Here is a 21133-nt window from a genome sequence, read left to right on the forward strand (position 1 = left end):
TTCATTAGGGCAAACATTAAAATACAAAATAAATCGTCCCGGGAGGATAGCTCAGCGGCAAAGTGCCCGCCTTGGAAACAAGACGACATGAAGCAAAACAGGTTCAATCCCCAGGTCTGCGCTTAAAACCTCCGGGTATTAAGCGCGTTATAAATACGGAACTAAAAGACATATTCCTGTAACAGCGCCTCGATGCCCCTGGGCCGTGTGAGCATGATAACAATGCAAATAAATAAATAAATAAAAGAATTGAACCTGATGATCCCACCACCCACCAAACCTGTTCACCTGTCCTATTGATTGCGTAGGTATCTGAAACAGACATGTCAACGTATTATAACATATTACCCCTGTGGCTGAATTTATTTAAATCAACAATGTTTCTCATAGGGTTTTACCCTTCTGCAACTCCTTTGTGCAAATGGTTGATGCCCTTGGCAAGGAGAGGACAGGGTAGAGTTGGTGATTGGGAGTAATGGTAAAAAGGTGATCATTCCAGTAAGAGGTGTCACCGCACCCACACATTCACTGACAACCCCAAAACACTCAACCCCGCCTGGTGGGTAATGAGCCTAGCAGATACAGATGGACAGACACGTAGCAAGTTGGTTTTAGGTTGGTGGCCAAGAGTAGATGTTAATACACAGTATGCACAAATGACACACAGTGAGTGTCCTCTGATAACTGCATATCTTACACCCATTCTTCAGCAAATTAAAACTCACCAACAGGCGCTGTAATATCTTCTGTAGTTTTTATAAAGGCAACCTTTGGCCATTGATGTGATTTGCTGGTATATTATGGTATGGTATGGTATGCTGTGGTTATGTGCATTTATTCATAAAGCGTGACATACTTCACCAGGGCATATTGGCATTGCCGACAGGAGACATACACAGAAACAGTTAGAAAGGGTGAGTTGTTAGATTGGACAGGCTGCCTAGATCACGGGGCAGAGAGTGCCAGAGAGATGAGGCTGCAACGGAAAAGGCCCGGCCACTGAACCGGCTGAGGCAACACCTAGGAACTAACAGCAGGCAGGCAGGCATCAGAAGAGCGGAGTGCTCGTCCAGGCACCTATGGCGGAATATCTCCCCCCCCTGACCATAGAACTGTCTGGTGTGGGTGGCAGAAGGAGGTTGGTTGTTTCATTCTATAGGGGATAGGCGTGTTCTGGGGAGAATTTGCTTTGGAAGGAGGGCTTCTTCGGGGTTCAGAAGCAGCGAGACAACAGGCTTCTAAAAATGAAAGCTCTATTCAAAGGCTGCAATTAGACACCGGGCCCCAAACGACATGTAGATGTCAGCACTCCATGGAGGAGTCTGACATTAGTCACACCACTTCCTTGATATGATAGGTTATTTATACCGCGCCATATACCCAGAGGTTTCTCAGCGCGGACCCAGGGATCGAACCTGTGTTGCTCCGTGTTGGCTTGCTTCCAAGGCGAGCACGTTGCCCCTGAGCTATCCTCCCGAGACAACTGACTAGGCTACAAAACACCTGAATCAGCCTGCCCCGACACTGATGATCTGGCCGACCCAACCATATCTTTTCACATGTCCTCCCCGCCCCCTGGTCCTTGCAGTAGCCTTATACACTTTAAAAAGTGGTGTTTTTATTATAATGCACTTGCACGGGTTCCAGCCTCTAGCTCGGAACCAGGTGTCGAACCCATGCTACGCTGCGCTGTTTTGTTGCATTGCCCCTGAGCTTTCCTCCCGGACCCTTAGTGCTAGTAACACATGCCTTTGTGATGGGTGTTATCAATGAGTAACAGATGATGCTGTGGATACCATCAGCTGTGGGATGAGGCATATACGCAGTGCCTGGCTGCACATGGAACGCATGGCCAGACATGGGCATTAGCGGGCTATGGATGCGTGCATTGGGTTGCAGCATGTGAAACGAAGCTGTAATCATCGCATGAGGGCACTACCTCAGTATATGAGACTGCACTTAGAATTGGACCGGATCATTTGGGCAAGCGGGGCAGTCCATGGCATTATGATGTCTCCAGCTGGGCAGTGGAGACGGCATGGGACTTTAACTAGAGTGGGACCTCTTGGCCTGGTTATTTTCTGTGTGCCCATGCAAGCAAGGATTTAAGTAGCCTGAGGTTAGCCGGGGCAGAGCCCAGGCTGTCTAAAACATCTGCTCTTGATCCGGGGCACTGCCAAGGCTCCTTCTGCCCTCCAATTACAGAGTACCTGGTCAGTTTGCCTCATGTGTGACACGTACTCCGGGAGACACACAGGGAGCAGTATTTAGTGATGTGTTAAGAAGCTATGAACGCCTGTTGGGAAATTAGACAAGTTTCTCTGTTCCAAGCAGTGTCTCCAAAGGAGTTTATATGGCTCATGGCCCCCAGATATTGTACTGTTAGGGTCAGTTTTGTGACTGACAAATGAAATGGGCACCAAGCCCAGGGTGCATAAGATGCTGAAAAGTGTTGTCTTAAAACATCAATTTCATAGAAATGTTTGTCATGTGTCAAAATCTGTGATCATTCGTATACTCCCAACGTGCTCTTCGGTTTTATGCAACGTGACAAAGGGCCTCCCTCCACTTTCACGTTGGTGATATATTTCAAGAACGAGGGTGATTTACTCAGTGTATTATGGTTTACATACTGAGAGAGGCATTTTTATCTAACGGACACAATGTACTTAAACACTGTGGCAGAGATGTTTTTCCAATAAGCAGCCTGGGGGCATACAAGGTCAAGAGAGACCATGCCGAGTAACCTACAATACATGATACAGTGTTCCATGATGCATTGCTTGGGACAGTTGGCCCTCTCCCTACCTCTTCTATTTGGCATCCAACTACAAACACTGCCCACAAGATTCCCCAGCAGTGAACAGCATCAGCCCTGTGAGGCTGATTGGCCCAGAGCAATGGCCGGTGTTGTGTTGCTTGTCAGGCCGCCCTGAGTTGCTCCACAGGCCAGGGGAGGCTTTTTGCTGAGAATAGGACTCTCGCTCCTGTCACTCACAGCTGTTTTAGTTGCTTCTCTCCTCCCTCCATCACTGTGCACGCCTTCACACGTCAGATCAATAGTCTGAGGCGTTCGAACATCCGCACAGTGGGTGTGCACTCACCTGGGCTTTTTTGAAATTTTAAATGAAATTGAATGATAGATCAACCTCTGGAAAATGGGTGGGGCTATTCTGAAGACATGTTCCTATGCTTACCACACGACATGCGTATAGACCTGTGTACACTGGGTGGACACAGCCTACAGGCACATTCCCCCTGTCATATTTAGTTGGGATATGACAACCAGGAGTACACCATGCCATCTCAGAAGGGTGGGGGGAACCTTCCCCTGCCATGGAGAGCCTAATTAGCTAACAAAGGCTCCATGGATCCACTCTTTCCTTTTGTTGAGCCCTGTATCTGGTGGCAGCAATTGCATACTAATCAGAGTTTAATTCAAAAAGGCCAGCTGGAGCCTTGCTGCAGAGGCTACCAAAGGAGATAGGAAGCCCCAACACACTTCCGAATGCACTGGGTCAACCTGATGCCAGCTCCCGCCTTTAGTCTCGATTGACAGGGAACTGTTATGTATGGGCTGCCTGTTTGCAGTAGTCATCCCCGCAGGGGGACCCCAATCAGATGGTAGAAGTAAGTGATTTGACGGAGACAGAACGTCTGGTATCACCGCAGCTCCAAGGGTGTCCTGCCACTTTAATCAAGAACCAAAGAGAGCTCCAATACCTACAGACCCTTTTATTCACAACAGGCAAGGAGATAGGTGGGACTTAGTATTGAATGTTTTCATCTGTTTACCTTTTCTGTTGCAGAGCACGTTGGTTGTGACCTCATGCATACAGGAGATTTTTGGTGGGGACCCAGGATTGGTTCATTAAGGGAGGCCTTGCCTACACCAATCACTGTGGCCCATTTGGCTATAAAAGGAGGGCAGAGCCCCTATTTTGGGCAGATCTTCTGAAGACTTCACAAGGAGTAATAAGAAGAACTCAGCATAGGACCCTGGCTGAAGGTCCAGTCTGCTTTACAGCTTCTGCCAGTCAAGGAGGCCAGGATTTCTAAAGATACCTCCCCTAAATATCTCCCAGGGAACATAGGGAGATACTGAATCCAGAGGACCCTCCATCAGCTCCTGAACCGGCACCCAGCCAGCACACAGCGTGCCCTGCTAGACTCTCCAAGCAAGATTCTTAGATGAAAAGCGCCAGAGAGTCTCTGAACCAAACCACGGACAAGGCCGGGGCTTGCAACACTCTCCTCAGCTTTGGGCCATCCGCCTTAAAGAATGACACAAGTCCAGTGAAGAAGCTAGGAGGAGTGCTTCGACAATCATCATTGTCTGCCTTAAAGGAAATGTTTGAGCCAGTCAAGCCCCTCGAGCTGCAACCCACTGCACCGCTGACTGTTGTTACGCTGCAGTCTCTCACCCCACCCAACATGCCGTGACCAGTGCTTCAGACCCGCCAACCAGCCAAGAGACAACGATTCCTGACCCGAGCCGCCGTGTAGGCCAGCCTGTAGCCATCCGTCAAGCCTCGCTCGCCGAATTGCTTTCTGCCTGCTGCCTGATACCCACAGCTGTCTCCGATCGCAGAAGCTGCAAAGCACCCTTGAAACTGACTCTACACTGTCGAGCACCAAGAACCTATACAAGCACAGGGTACATTGTGGTCCTGTCCCCTTGTCCATCTCCGAAGGCCCCTCTGTACATTTTATCACCCATTGCTCCCTTTCTGTTGAACCAAGCACCCTTAAACTATTGCAATTCATTACTTTACCAACTACCCTCCTGTCAGTATCCAGAGTGCATTCCTTTTTCCTCTTTGATGCTGTCTGCCCTCTGCATTTTTCTACAGGGTGGGTTGTATTTTGTAATTTGCTAGAACTGTCTGTTGGGATAAAAATAAAGTTGATATGTTTATACAGCCTTGACTGGACTGTCCCTTTCATCATTGGGCAATAATTGCATTTTCGCTGTCTTCCAAATAACCAAGGTTTCCACGACCATGCAGAGATAAGCCTGACGTTCTGTCCACGTTACCAAAATTGGACAAGGAGGTTTGTAATTTGCCTGTGTTTCCAATCTGTTTGGAACCCTTCTGGTGTACTAGAGGTGTGGGTCTGATTGATGGTTTAAAAACGAATATTCATCTCTGGACCACTGCTGCCCCGGAAGTTGATTTGTCATAAACAGGTTCCAACTGCACAGTGCCTTTTTTGTATCAAAGCTTTCACTATTCAGCTGGTACACTGCCTCTGACACCAGCAGCACGTGCCCGTGTGTGCACAGGTCTCGTCTTACGCCCTCCAGTGATTGCTCGAGTGAAGGCTTTGAGGAGCAGGTGTGAGATGTTGTTCTCATGGACTATAGGCACGTTAATTAAACCACACAGAGATATGTAAAAGTACATGGCACGTAAGGGTGGTCGGGGGCTGGTACTGGCTAGAAAATGGGTACATTTCGGTGAAAGAGCTGTAGGCTGGTTCTGTCAATTCCCCACTCCCAATGAGTTTCCTCAAAATGACGGCTTTCAAGGATAGATGTGGACTGCTCCCCACACACGAGTTTCCCCCAGTTGTAACTTCACAGGGGAGCTGCATCTTGTGACCTCACCATCCATGAGTTTCCTCCAGTGAGAGCTTCTCAGGGGAGGTGTGGTCTTCTTACTCCATGGGGGCTTTGTAGGATAGGTTGGACCTGCTCACCAAACACGAGTTTCTCACAGTGGAAGCTGAGCTGGGGAGCTGCGACGTTCTCACTCCATGGGTTTCTCCACCGTGGGAGCTTTGCAGGGCAGCTGCATCTTGTGGCCTTCTCACCTCACGGTGGCAGTTTCACATGTGAGGGGTGACCTTTCACGCCACCGATATCTTCACATGAGAGCTGCATCTTGTGAACTCACCATCCATGAGTTTCCTCCAGAGGTGGTGCATCTTGTGACCTTGTGACCACCCATGGGTTTCCCCAAGTGATTTGTAGTGGATGCGCACCTTATGAACTTTCACCACCCAGGAGTTCCCCCACAGAGTGTGTTTCAATGGAAGATGTGACTTGCACACCACCCATGAGTTTCCCCCAGTGGTAACTTCGTAGGGGAGCAGCAACGTGGGACCTCACTAACCATGAGTTTTCTCCAGTGGGAGAGTTATGGGGTGGTGCCTCTTGTGACTTTCTCGCCACCTACGAGTTTCCTAACAGTGGGAGTTTCCCAAGGGAAGTGTGACATTCTCACAACCCATGAGTTTCACCCAGTAGTAACTTTGCAAGGGAGTTGCATCTTTTGACCTCACCACTCATGAGTTTCACACAGTGGTAGCTTTGCAGGGGAGGTGTGTGATGAAACAAATTCTGGGGCACCAGTGGTCCAGGGATGAATATCGGTTTCTAAACCATCAATCAGCCCCACACCTCTAGTACACCAGAAGGGGTCCGAACAGATTGGAAAAACACGTACATTATAAACCTCCTTGTCCAATTATGGTAACGTAGACGCAACAGCAGGCTTATCTTCACAAGGTCGTGGATCATTGCTTAGGTGCAAAAAAATAATTATTACCCAATGATAAAAGGGACTGTCCAGACGAGGTTGTATACACATATCTACTTTATTATTACTACAACAGACAGTTCTAGGACAATCCAAAATACAAACCACCCTGTAAAGGATCACAGAGGACAGACAGTTTCATGAAGCAAAGGGATGCACTCTGGATACTGATAGAAGGGTAGGCGGTAAAGCAATCAGTCTTAACTGTTCAAGATTATTTGGTATCAGCACCAAGGGAGCAAGGGGTGGTACATGTCACTAGGAGCCTTCGGAGTAGGACCAGGGGGACAGAACCACAATGTACCTGGTGTTTGAGATGATCTTGCTACTCAACAGCATCAGGCCAGTTCTAGGATGCTTTTCAGCTTGTGCAACAGAGTACAGACAGGAGATAGCAGCAGCTATCAGGCGGCTGGCAGGATGGCTGCTGGTCGACCTACATAGCAGCTCTGGGTCAAGAATCGTTGTCCCTGTGCTGGTTGGTGGATCTGGAACGCTGTTCAAGGCATCTCGGACGGCTTTAGTGACTGCAGGGTGACAACAGTCAGTGGTGCATCGTTCACATTCGAGGGCTCGACTGCCTCAAAAATGTCCTTAAAATGGATGCTGGTTGATGCTTGTTGTGGCACTCCTCCAAGCTTCTTCTCTGGGCTCATTTCATCCTTTAAGGTGGATGGCCCAAAGCTGAGGAGAGTGTTTGTAGGTAACAGCCTTGCCCTTTGTTCAGAGACTCTCTGGAACTTCCCACCTAGTAAGCTTGCTGGCAGAACCTGGCTGGACATGTTGTGTGCTGCCTGGGTACCGGTTCTGGAGCTGCTGGATTGGTACTCTGAAGTTGGTATCTGCCTCTGTTCCCTGGGAGACGTTTAGGGTGGTATCTTGCATCCCTCTTGGGAATCCTGGCCTTCCTTCACTGGCGGAAGCTGCAAGGCAGACTGTACTTTCAGCCACGGTCCAAATTAGTTCTTCTTCCTACTCCTTTTAAAGTTGTCTGATGATCTGCTGAGATCGGGGCTCATCCCTCATTTAAAGCCAAGTGGGTCCCAGTCATTGGTACCGGCTAAGCCTACCTTAATTAACTAATCCTGGGTCCACACCAACAATCTTCTGTTATGCGTGAGGTAATTACCTGAGTGCTTTGCAACAGGAAAGGTAAAGTCGTGACAACATGTACTACTAAGTCCCACCCATCTTCCAGTCTATTGTGGATCAAAGTGTCAATCTGGTTAATTGAGCTCTCTGTGGCTCCTGATCAAAGTGCAGGTCTCCCTTGAAGTTTGTGGTGAGAACATACTTTCTGTCTTCATCAAATCACATACTTCTTCCATCTGAAAGGGGGGACCCTCTGCAGAGGTTGCCTACTGTAAACAGTTGTCCCAGACATAACATTCACTGCCCTTCATACTAAGGGGTGGGTGCTGACTTCAGTTAACGCAGATGCATATCAAAAAGGTGTTGGGTTTTCTGCCCTTTGATATTTCTGTGACCGGGCCTCTTCGCAGACCTGCTTCAATTAACTATCATCAGTATGTGCTGCAAACAAACAGAAAAGACAATGAATAGGGCGGATCTATGGAGTCTTTGATTGTTTTATTAGGCTGGCCACGACATGAGGAAGGTGTTGCCTTTCCCCTTCCTGAGATGCTTTGATGTAGCCGTGGCTGTCTCATTCCAGCTGAACATGACAGGGAGGGGGGGCTGTGCCTGTAGTCTGTGCCCTCCCAGAGTACACTTGATTATGTGTTTGTGTGGCGAGCAAAGGAAAATGTGTTTGGATTAACCCCACACATTTCCCGGTGGTTGATCTTGCAGCATTTAATTTCATTACAAAATTTCAAAAAAGCCCAGACGCGTGCACACTCCCAGTGCGGATGGTCGAATACCTCACAAGGCCTTCTAACCACCCATGAGTTTCTCCCAGAGACAGCTTTTCAGTGGAGGTGCATCTTCTGGCCTTCTCATAACCCATGAGTTTCCTCACAGTGGGGGCTTCACAGGATTGGTTGGACCTGTTCCCCACCCAGAGTTTCATCCAGTGGGAGCTTTGCAGGGGAGGTGCATCTTCTGACCTTCATGCCACCCACTAGTAGTTTTGCAGGGGAGCTGCATCTTGGGACCTTCTCACCACCCATGAGTTCCCCCGGTGCTACCTTTCAGTGGGGCTGGATCTTCGGACCGTCTTGCAACCCATGAGTTTCCTCACAGTGGGAGTTTCACAATGCAGGTGTGACCCCCTTTTGGGGTAGGACCAAGCCTGATTTGCATATGGTTTTCCCCTTCTGTAATGGCTTGGCAGGCTGAAGAACGATGGTCTGGAGGGTTGCTCAGAGCTGTGCCCGTGGTTATGATTAATTCAAAGGCTTCCAGCCATCACCTTTCTGTTTTGCTAAAGTCACCCCGAATGGGACGGATATGCCCTGACGTGGGTCCCGAGTCGGCCGGGCGTAGAGACCCAAGCTATTCCACACTGATGACGCCAATCTAGGGTGAAATATGTTTGAGGATGCTTTTGGTCTCGTGCAGAAGGGATGTGACCTAGCAGTTCAGCTGGACTGCCCCTTTTGGGGTAGGACAAAGCCTGATTTGCATATGGTTTTTCCCCTTCTGTAATGGCTTGGCAGCTGAAGAACAATGGTCTGGAGGGTTTCCCAGAGCTGTGCCCATGGTTATGATTAATTCAAAACCTACCAGCCATCACCTTTCTGTTTTTCTAGGTTTGACCTGTTCACGACCCATGATTTTCACCCAGTGGGAACTTAGCAAGGGAAGTGCATTTTCTGACCATCTCGCCACCATTGAATTTCCCACAGTGGTAGCTCTGCCTGTGAGGTGAATCTTGTAACCTTCTCACTTCCAATGAGTTCCCCCATGGGCCCTTTGAATGTGGGCTCCATTGTATGACCTTCTCACCATTCACAAGTTTCCTCACAGTGGGAGCTTTGCAGGGGAGCTGCACCTTCTAACCCTATCGCCACCCATGAGTTTCCCCCAGTGATAGCATTGCAGTGAAGGTGCATCTTGTGAACTTCTCACCACCCAGGATTTTCACAAGGGAGGTGTGACCTGCTCAGGACCCATGAGTTCCCCAAGGGCTAACTTTGCAGGGGATCTTCAACTTGTGACCTCACCATCCATGGGTTTCCTTGACAGGGAGCTATGCGAGCGGGCATCAACTTGAAACATTCTGACCATCCATGAGTTTCATCACAGTGGGCACTTTGCAGGATAGGTGTGACCTGCTCACCATCCATGAGTTTCTCACAGTGTGAGCTTCACAAGGGAGGTGCATCTTCTGACCCTCTCAACACCCATGAATTTCCCCCAGTAGTAGTTTTGCAGGGGAGCTTCATCTTTTGAACTTCTCACCACCCAGGAGTTTCCTCACAGTGGGAGTTTCACAGGCGGGCTTCAACTTGACACCTTCACACCATCCATGAGATTCCTCACCGTGGGAACTTTGCAGGGGAAGTGCATCTTGTGACCGGCTTACCACCCATGAGTTTTCCTCAGTGGTAGCAGCACAGGAGAAATGCTTCTTTTTGACCTTCTCACCACCCATGAGTTTTCCCCAGTGGTAGCTCTGCAGGGTAGGTGAATCCTGTGACCTTATTGCCACCCATGGGTTTTCTATGTGTTCTTCACAGGGTATATGCATCTTGTGACCTCACTGTCCATGAGTTTCCCCCAGAGGGAGCTTTGCAGGGTGGCTGCATCTTGAAACCATCTCACCACCCATGATTTTTACCCCAGTGGAAGCTTCTCGAGGGGAGGTGTATCTTGTGACCTTCTCGCCATCCATGAGTTTCACTTAGTGGGAGCTTTGTAGGGGAGGTGCACCTTCTGAACTTCTCACCACCCATGTGTTTCCCCCACTAGTGGTTTTGCAGAGGAGCTACATCTTGCGACCTTCTCACAACCCATGAGTTTTCCCAGTGGTAGCTATGCAGTGGTGGTGTATCTTGTGAACCTCTCACACCCATGAGTTCCCCCAGCGGTATCCTTGCAGTGGTGGTGTATCTTGTGAACTTCTCACAACCCATGAGTTCCCCCAGTGGTAGCTTTGCAGTGGAGGTGTATTTTGCGACCATCTCGCAACCCATGAGTTCCCCCAGTGGTAGCTTTCCAGTGGAGGTGCATCTTGTGAACTTCTCACAACCCATGCGTCTCCCCAGTGGTAGCATTGCAGTGGTGGTGTATCTTGTGAACCTCTCACACCCATGAGTTCCCCCAGCGGTATCTTTGCAGTGGTGGTGTATCTTGTGAACTTCTCACAACCCATGAGTTCCCCCAGTGGTAGCTTTGCAGTGGAGGTGTATTTTGCGACCATCTCGCAACCCATGAGTTCCCCCAGTGGTAGCTTTGCAGGCGAGGTACATCTTGCAACTGCAGCTCCACGGTCTACTGTCTATTTAAGGGGAAGGAAAGGCTACTATGCTTGCATGGCCACTCCTGGTCAACTATCTATTTAAGGGGAAGGCAAGGCTACTATGCTTGCATGGCCGCTCCTGGTCTACTATCCATTTAAGGGGAAGGAAAGGCTACTATGCTTGCATGGCAGCTCCACGGTCTACTATCTATTTAAGGGGAAGGCAAGGCTACTATGCTTGCATGGCCGCTCCTGGTCTACTATCCATTTAAGGGGAAGGAAAGGCTACTATGCTTGCATGGCAGCTCCACGGTCTACTGTCTATTTAAGGGGAAGGAAAGGCTACTATGCTTGCATGGCCACTCCTGGCCAACTATCTATTTAAGGGGAAGGCAAGGCTACTATGCTTGCATGGCCGCAGCTGGTCTACTATCCATTTAAGGGGAAGGAAAGGCTACTATGCTTGCATGGCAGCTCCACGGTCTACTATCTATGAAAGGGGAAGGAAAGGCTACTATGCTTGCATGGCAACTCCACAGTCTACTATCTATTTAAGGGGAAGGCAAGGCTACTATGCTTGCATGGCAACTCCACAGTCTACTATCTATTTAAGGGGGAGGCAAGGCTACTATGCTTGCATGGCAGCTCCACGGTTTACTATCTATTTAAGGGGAAGGCAAGGCTACTATGCTTGCATGGCAGCTCCACGGTCTACTGTCTATTTAAGGGGAAGGCAAGGCTACTATGCTTGCATGGCAGCTCCACGGTCTACTGTCTATTTAAGGGGAAGGAAAGGCTACTATGCTTGCATGGCAGCTCCACGGTCTACTGTCTATTTAAGGGGAAGGCAAGGCTACTATGCTTGCATGGCAGCTCCACGGTCTACTGTCTATTTAAGGGGAAGGAAAGGCTACTATGCTTGCATGGCAGCTCCACGGTCTACTGTCTATTTAAGGGGAAGGAAAGGCTACTATGCTTGCATGGCCACTCCTGGTCTACTATCCATTTAAGGGGAAGGAAAGGCTACTATGCTTGCATGGGAGCTCCACGGTCTACTGTCTATTTAAGGGGAAGGCAAGGCTACTATGCTTGCATGGCAGCTCCACGGTCTACTGTCTATTTAAGGGGAAGGCAAGGCTACTATGCTTGCATGGCAGCTCCACGGTCTACTGTCTATTTAAGGGGAAGGCAAGGCTACTATGCTTGCATGGCAGCTCCACGGTCTACTGTCTATTTAAGGGGAAGGCAAGGCTACTATGCTTGCATGGCAGCTCCACGGTCTACTGTCTATTTAAGGGGAAGGAAAGGCTACTATGCTTGCATGGCAGCTCCACGGTCTACTGTCTATTTAAGCGGAAGGAAAGGCTACTATGCTTGCATGGCCACTCCTGGTCTACTATCCATTTAAGGGGAAGGAAAGGCTACTATGCTTGCATGGCAGCTCCACGGTCTACTGTCTATTTAAGGGGAAGGCAAGGCTACTATGCTTGCATGGCAGCTCCACGGTCTACTGTCTATTTAAGGGGAAGGCAAGGCTACTATGCTTGCATGGCAGCTCCACGGTCTACTGTCTATTTAAGGGGAAGGAAAGGCTACTATGCTTGCATGGCAGCTCCACGGTCTACTGTCTATTTAAGGGGAAGGCAAGGCTACTATGCTTGCATGGCAGCTCCACGGTCTACTGTCTATTTAAGGGGAAGGCAAGGCTACTATGCTTGCATGGCAGCTCCACGGTCTACTGTCTATTTAAGGGGAAGGCAAGGCTACTATGCTTGCATGGCAGCTCCACGGTCTACTGTCTATTTAAGGGGAAGGAAAGGCTACTATGCTTGCATGGCAGCTCCACGGTCTACTGTCTATTTAAGGGGAAGGAAAGGCTACTATGCTTGCATGGCCACTCCTGGTCAACTATCTATTTAAGGGGAAGGAAAGGCTACTATGCTTGCATGGCCGCTCCTGGTCTACTATCCATTTAAGGGGAAGGAAAGGCTACTATGCTTGCATGGCAGCTCCACGGTCTACTGTCTATTTAAGGGGAAGGAAAGGCTACTATGCTTGCATGGCCACTCCTGGTCTACTATCCATTTAAGGGGAAGGAAAGGCTACTATGCTTGCATGGCAGCTCCACGGTCTACTGTCTATTTAAGGGGAAGGCAAGGCTACTATGCTTGCATGGCAGCTCCACGGTCTACTGTCTATTTAAGGGGAAGGAAAGGCTACTATGCTTGCATGGCCACTCCTGGTCTACTATCCATTTAAGGGGTAGGAACGGCTACTATGCTTGCATGGCAGCTCCACGGTCTACTATCTATTTAAGGGGAAGGAAAGGCTACTATGCTTGCATGGCAGCTCCACGGTCTACACTCTATTTAAGGGGAAGGCAAGGCTACTATGCTTGCATGGCAGCTCAACGGTCTACTGTCTATTTAAGGGGAAGGAAAGGCTACTATGCTTGCATGGCCACTCCTGGTCTACTATCCATTTAAGGGGAAGGAAAGGCTACTATGCTTGCATGGCAGCTCCAGGGTCTACCATCTATTTATGGGGAAGGAAAGGCTACTATGCTTGCATGGCAGCTCCACGGTCTACTGTCTATTTAAGGGGAAGGCAAGGCTACTATGCTTGCATGGCAGCTCCATGGTCTACTGTCTATTTAAGGGGAAGGCAAGGCTACTATGCTTGCATGGCAGCTCCACGGTCTACTGTCTATTTAAGGGGAAGGCAAGGCTACTATGCTTGCATGGCAGCTCCACGGTCTACTGTCTATTTAAGGGGAAGGCAAGGCTACTATGCTTGCATGGCAGCTCCACGGTCTACTGTCTATTTAAGGGGAAGGCAAGGCTACTATGCTTGCATGGCAGCTCCACGGTCTACTGTCTATTTAAGGGGAAGGCAAGGCTACTATGCTTGCATGGCAGCTCCACGGTCTACTGTCTATTTAAGGGGAAGGCAAGGCTACTATGCTTGCATGGCAGCTCCACGGTCTACTGTCTATTTAAGGGGAAGGCAAGGCTACTATGCTTGCACGGCAGCTCCACGGTCTACTGTCTATTTAAGGGGAAGGAAAGGCTACTATGCTTGCAAGGCAGCTCCATGGTCTACTGTCTATTTAAGGGGAAGGAAAGGCTACTATGCTTGCATGGCAGCTCCACGGTCTACTGTCTATGCTCCTGGTCTACTATCCATTTAAGGGGAAGGCAAGGCTACTATGCTTGCATGGCAGCTCCACGGTCTACTGTCTATTTAAGGGGAAGGCAAGGCCACTATGCTTGCACGGCAGCTCCACGGTCTACTGTCTATTTAAGGGGAAGGCAAGGCTACTATGCTTGCATGGCAGCTCCACGGTCTACTGTCTATTTAAGGGGAAGGCAAGGCTACTATGCTTGCATGGCAGCTCCACGGTCTACTGTCTATTTAAGGGGAAGGCAAGGCTACTATGCTTGCATGGCAGCTCCACGGTCTACTGTCTATTTAAGGGGAAGGCAAGGCTACTATGCTTGCATGGCAGCTCCACGGTCTACTGTCTATTTAAGGGGAAGGCAAGGCTACTATGCTTGCATGGCAGCTCCACGGTCTACTGTCTATTTAAGGGGAAGGCAAGGCTACTATGCTTGCACGGCAGCTCCACAGTCTACTGTCTATTTAAGGGGAAGGAAAGGCTACTATGCTTGCAAGGCAGCTCCATGGTCTACTGTCTATTTAAGGGGAAGGAAAGGCTACTATGCTTGCATGGCAGCTCCACGGTCTACTGTCTATGCTCCTGGTCTACTATCCATTTAAGGGGAAGGAAAGGCTACTATGCTTGCATGGCCGCTCCACGGTCTACTATCTATTTAAGGGGAAGGCAAGGCTACTATGCTTGCATGGCAACTCCACAGTCTACTATCTATTTAAGGGGAAGGCAAGGCTACTATGCTTGCATGGCAGCTCCACGGTCAACTGTCTATTTAAGGGGAAGGCAAGGCTACTATGCTTGCATGGCAGCTCCACGGTCTACTGTCTATTTAAGGGGAAGGAAAGGCTACTATGCTTGCATGGCAGCTCCACGGTCTACTGTCTATTTAAGGGGAAGGCAAGGCTACTATGCTTGCATGGCAGCTCCACGGTCTACTGTCTATTTAAGGGGAAGGAAAGGCTACTATGCTTGCATGGCAGCTCCACGGTCTACTGTTTATTTAATGGGAAGGAAAGGCTACTATGCTTGCATGGCCACTCCTGGTCTACTATCCATTTAAGGGGAAGGAAAGGCTACTATGCTTGCATGGCAGCTCCACGGTCTACGGTCTATTTAAGGGGAAGGCAAGGCTACTATGCTTGCATGGCAGCTCCACGGTCTACTGTCTATTTAAGGGGAAGGCAAGGCTACTATGCTTGCATGGCAGCTCCACGGTCTACTGTCTATTTAAGGGGAAGGCAAGGCTACTATGCTTGCATGGCAGCTCCACGGTCTACTGTCTATTTAAGGGGAAGGCAAGGCTACTATGCTTGCATGGTAGCTCCATGGTCTACTGTCTATTTAAGAGGAAGGAAAGGCTACTATGCTTGCATGGCAGCTCCACGGTCTACTGTCTATTTAAGGGGAAGGAAAGGCTACTATGCTTGCATGGCCACTCCTGGTCTACTATCCATTTAAGGGGAAGGAAAGGCTACTATGCTTGCATGGCAGCTCAACGGTCTACTGTCTATTTAAGGGGAAAGCAAGGCTACTATGCTTGCATGGCAGCTCCACGGTCTACTGTCTATTTAAGGGGAAGGCAAGGCTTCTATGCTTGCATGGCAGCTCCACGGTCTACTGTCTATTTAAGGGGAAGGCAAGGCTACTATGCTTGCATGGCAGCTCCACGGTCTACTGTCTATTTAAGGGGAAGGAAAGGCTACTATGCTTGCATGGCAGCTCCACGGTCTACTGTCTATTTAAGGGGAAGGAAAGGCTACTATGCTTGCATGGCCACTCCTGGTCTACTATCCATTTAAGGGGAAGGAAAGGCTACTATGCTTGCATGGCAGCTCCACGGTCTACTGTCTATTTAAGGGGAAGGCAAGGCTACTATGCTTGCATGGCAGCTCCACGGTCTACTGTCTATTTAAGGGGAAGGCAAGGCTACTATGCTTGCTTGGCAGCTCCACGGTCTACTGTCTATTTAAGGGGAAGGCAAGGCTACTATGCTTGCATGGCAGCTCCACGGTCTACTGTCTATTTAAGGGGAAGGCAAGGCTACTATGCTTGCACGGCAGCTCCACGGTCTACTGTCTATTTAAGGGGAAGGAAAGGCTACTATGCTTGCAAGGCAGCTCCATGTTCTACTGTCTATTTAAGGGGAAGGAAAGGCTACTATGCTTGCATGGCAGCTCCACGGTCTACTGTCTATGCTCCTGGTCTACTATCCATTTAAGGGGAAGGAAAGGCTACTATGCTTGCATGGCAGCTCCACGGTCTACTGTCTATTTAAGGGGAAGGAAAGGCTACCATGCTTGCATGGCCACTCCTGGTCAACTATCTATTTAAGGGGAAGGCAAGGCTACTATGCTTGCATGGCCGCTCCTGGTCTACTATCCATTTAAGGGGAAGGAAAGGCTACTATGCTTGCATGGCCGCTCCACGGTCTACTATCTATTTAAGGGGAAGGAAAGGCTACTATGCTTGCATGGCAACTCCACAGTCTACTATCTATTTAAGGGGAAGGCAAGGCTACTATGCTTGCATGGCAACTCCACAGTCTACTATCTATTTAAGGGGAAGGCAAGGCTACTATGCTTGCATGGCAGCTCCACAGTCTACTATCTATTTAAGGGAAGGCAAGGCTACTATGCTTGCATGGCAGCTCCACGGTCAACTGTCTATTTAAGGGGAAGGCAAGGCTACTATGCTTGCATGGCAGCTCCACGGTCTACTGTCTATTTAAGGGGAAGGAAAGGCTACTATGCTTGCATGGCAACTCCACGGTCTACTGTCTATTTAAGGGGAAGGCAAGGCTACTATGCTTGCATGGCAGCTCCACGGTCTACTGTCTATTTAAGGGGAAGGAAAGGCTACTATGCTTGCATGGCAGCTCCACGGTCTACTGTTTATTTAATGGGAAGGAAAGGCTACTATGCTTGCATGGCCACTCCTGGTCTACTATCCATTTAAGGGGAAGGAAAGGCTACTATGCTTGCATGGCAGCTCCACGGTCTACTGTCTATTTAAGGGGAAGGCAAGGCTACTATGCTTGCATGGCAGCTCCATGGTCTACTGTCTATTTAAGGGGAAGGCAAGGCTACTATGCTTGCATGGCAGTTCCACGGTCTACTGTCTATTTAAGGGGAAGGCAAGGCTACTATGCTTGCATGGCAGCTCCACGGTCTACTGTCTATTTAAGGGGAAGGCAAGGCTACTATGCTTGCATGGCAGCTCCATGGTCTACTGTCTATTTAAGGGGAAGGAAAGGCTACTATGCTTGCATGGCAGCTCCACGGTCTACTGTCTATTTAAGGGGAAGGAAAGGCTACTATGCTTGCATGGCCACTCCTGGTCTACTATCCATTTAAGGGGAAGGAAAGGCTACTATGCTTGCATGGCAGCTCAACGGTCTACTGTCTATTTAAGGGGAAAGCAAGGCTACTATGCTTGCATGGCAGCTCCACGGTCTACTGTTTATTTAAGGGGAAGGCAAGGCTTCTATGCTTGCATGGCAGCTCCACGGTCTACTGTCTATTTAAGGGGAAGGCAAGGCTACTATGCTTGCATGGCAGCTCCACGGTCTACTGTCTATTTAAGGGGAAGGCAAGGCTACTATGCTTGCATGGCAGCTCCACGGTCTACTGTCTATTTAAGGGGAAGGAAAGGCTACTATGCTTGCATGGCAGCTCCACGGTCTACTGTCTATTTAAGGGGAAGGAAAGGCTACTATGCTTGCATGGCCACTCCTGGTCTACTATCCATTTAAGGGGAAGGAAAGGCTACTATGCTTGCATGGCAGCTCCACGGTCTACTGTCTATTTAAGGGGAAGGCAAGGCTACTATGCTTGCATGGCAGCTCCACGGTCTACTGTCTATTTAAGGGGAAGGCAAGGCTACTATGCTTGCATGGCAGCTCCACGGTCTATTGTCTATTTAAGGAGAAGGAAAGGCTACTATGCTTGCATGGCAGCTCCACGGTCTACTGTCTATTTAAGGGGAAGGCAAGGCTACTATGCTTGCATGGCAGCTCCACGGTCTACTGTCTATTTAAGGGGAAGGCAAGGCTACTATGCTAGCATGGCAGCTCCACGGTCTACTGTCTATTTAAGGGGAAGGCAAGGGTACTATGCTTGCATGGCAGCTCCACGGTCTACTGTCTATTTAAGGGGAAGGAAAGGCTACTATACTTGCATGGCCACTCCTGGTCTACTATCCATTTAAGGGGAAGGAAAGGCTACTATGCTTGCATGGCCACTCTTGCTCAACTATCTATTTAAGGGGAAGGAAAGGCTACTATGCTTGCATGGCCGCTCCTGGTCTACTATCCATTTAAGGGGAAGGAAAGGCTACTATGCTTGCATGGCAGCTCCACGGTCTACTGTCTATTTAAGGGGAAGGCAAGGCTACTATGCTTGCATGGCAGCTCCACGGTCTACTGTCTATTTTAGGGGAAGGAAAGGATACTATGCTTGCATGGCCACTCCTGGTCTACTATCCATTTAAGGGGAAGGAAAGGCTACTATGCTTGCATGGCAGCTCCACGGTCTACTGTCTATTTAAGGGGAAGGCAAGGCTACTAGCCTGAATGGCAGCTCCACGGTCTACTGTCTATTTAAGGGGAAGGAAAGGCTACTATGCTTGCATGGCCACTCCTGGTCTACTATCCATTTAAGGGGAAGGAAAGGCTACTATGCTTGCATGGCAGCTCCACAGTCTACTATCTATTTAAGGGGAAGGAAAGGCTACTATGCTTGCATGGCAGCTCCATGGTCTACTGTCTATTTAAGGGGAAGGCAAGGCTACTATGCTTGCATGGCAGCTCCACGGTCTACTGTCTATTTAAGGGGAAGGAAAGGCTACTATGCTTGCATGGCCAGTCCTGGTCTACTATCCATTTAAGGGGAAGGAAAGGCTACTATGCTTGCATGGCAGCTCCACGGTCTACTGTCTATTTAAGGGGAAGGCAAGGCTACTATGCTTGCATGGCAGCTCCACGGTCTACTGTCTATTTAAGGGGAAGGCAAGGCTACTATGCTTGCATGGCAGCTCCACGGTCTACTGTCTATTTAAGGGGAAGGCAAGGCTACTATGCTTGCATGGCAGCTCCACGGTCTACTGTCTATTTAAGGGGAAGGCAAGGCTACTATGCTTGCATGGCAGCTCCACGGTCTACTGTCTATTTAAGGGGAAGGCAAGGCTACTATGCTTGCATGGCAGCTCCACGGTCTACTGTCTGTTTAAGGGGAAGGCAAGGCTACTATGCTTGCATGGCAGCTCCACGGTCTACTGTCTGTTTAAGGGGAAGGAAAGGCTACTATGCTTGCATGGCAGCTCCACGGTCTAATGTCTATTTAAGGGGAAGGAAAGGCTACTATGCTTGCATGGCAGCTCCACGGTCTTCTGTCTATTTAAGGGGAAGGCAAGGCTACTATGCTTGCATGGCAGCTCCACGGTCTACTGTCTATTTAAGGGGAAGGCAAGGCTACTATGCTTGCATGGCAGCTCCACGGTCTCCTGTCTATTTAAGGGGAAGGAAAGGCTACTATGCTTGCATGGCAGCTCCACGGTCTCCTGTCTATTTAAGGGGAAGGAAAGGCTACTATGCTTGCATGGCAGCTCCACGGTCTACTGTCTATTTAAGGGGAAGGCAAGGCTACTATGCTTGCATGGCAGCTCCACGGTCTACTGTCTATTTAAGGGGAAGGAAAGGCTGCTATGCTTGCATGGCAGCTCCACGGTATACTGTCTATTTAAGGGGAAGGAAAGGCTACTATGCTTGCTTGGCCACTCCTGGTCTACTGTCCATTTAAGGGGAAGGAAAGGCTACTATGCTTGCATGGCAGCTCCACGGTCTACTATCTATTTAAGGGGAAGGAAAGGCTACTATGCTTGCATGGCAGCTCCACGGTCTACTGTCTATTTAAGGGGAAGGCAAGGCTTCTATGCTTGCATGGCAGCTCCACGGTCTACTGTCTATTTAAGGGGAAGGAAAGGCTACTATGCTTGCATGGCCACTCCTGGTCTACTATCCATTTAAGTGGAAGGAAAGGCTACTATGCTTGCATGGCAGCTCCACGGTCTACTGTCTATTTAAGGGGAAGGAAAGGCTACTATGCTTGCATGGCAGCTCCACGGTCTACTGTCTATTTAAGGGGAAGGCAAGGCTACTATGCTTGCATGGCAGCTCCACGGTCTACTGTCTATTTAAGGGGAAGGCAAGGCTACTATGCTTGCATGGCAGCTCCACGGTCTACTGTCTATTTAAGGGGAAGGCAAGGCTACTATGCTTGCATGGCAGCTCAACGGTCTACTGTCTATTTAAGGGGAAGGCAAGGCTACTATGCTTGCAAAGCAGCTCCACGGTCTACTGTCTATTTAAGGGGAAGGCAAGGCTACTATGCTTGCATGGCAGCTCCACGGTCTACTGTCTATTTAAGGGGAAGGCAAGGCTACTATGCTTGCATGGCAGCTCCACGGTCTACTGTCTATTTAAGGGGAAGGCAAGGCTACTATGCTTGCATGGCAGCTCCACGGTCTACTGTCTATTTAAGGGGAAGTCAAGGCTACTATGCTTGCATGGCAGCTCCACGGTCTACTGTCTATTTAAGGGGAAGGCAAGGCTACTATGCTTGCACGGCAGCTCCACGGTCTACTGTCTATTTAAGGGGAAGGCAAGGCTACTTTGCTTGCACGGCAGCTCCACGGTCTACTGTCTATTTAAGGGGAAGGCAAGGCTACTATGCTTGCACGGCAGCTCCACGGTCTACTGTCTATTTAAGGGGAAGGAAAGGCTACTATGCTTGCATGGCAGCTCCACGGTCTACTGTCTATTTAAGGGGAAGGAAAGGCTACTATGCTTGCATGGCAGCTCCACGGTCTACTGTCTATTTAAGGGGAAGACAAGGCTACTATGCTTGCATGGCAGCTCCACGGTCTATTGTCTATTTAAGGGGAAGGAAAGGCTACTATGCTTGCATGGCAGCTCCACGGTCTACTTTCTATTTAAGGGGAAGGAAAGGCTACTATGCTTGCATGGCAGCTCCACGGTCTACTATCTATTTA

General features: G+C 49.3%; 1 protein-coding gene across 1 annotated transcript in view; it reads left to right on the top strand.

Annotated features, from left to right (window-relative positions):
- Nucleotides 1-21133, top strand: part of LOC138516908 (dedicator of cytokinesis protein 2-like) — a 2920848-nt gene that overhangs the window by 2260291 nt on the left and 639424 nt on the right. The window lies entirely within an intron of this gene.

This window comes from Ambystoma mexicanum, chromosome 6q (assembly GCF_040938575.1).
Source record: "Ambystoma mexicanum isolate Mex_15411 chromosome 6q, UKY_AmexF1_1, whole genome shotgun sequence".
NCBI lineage: Eukaryota > Metazoa > Chordata > Amphibia > Caudata > Ambystomatidae > Ambystoma > Ambystoma mexicanum.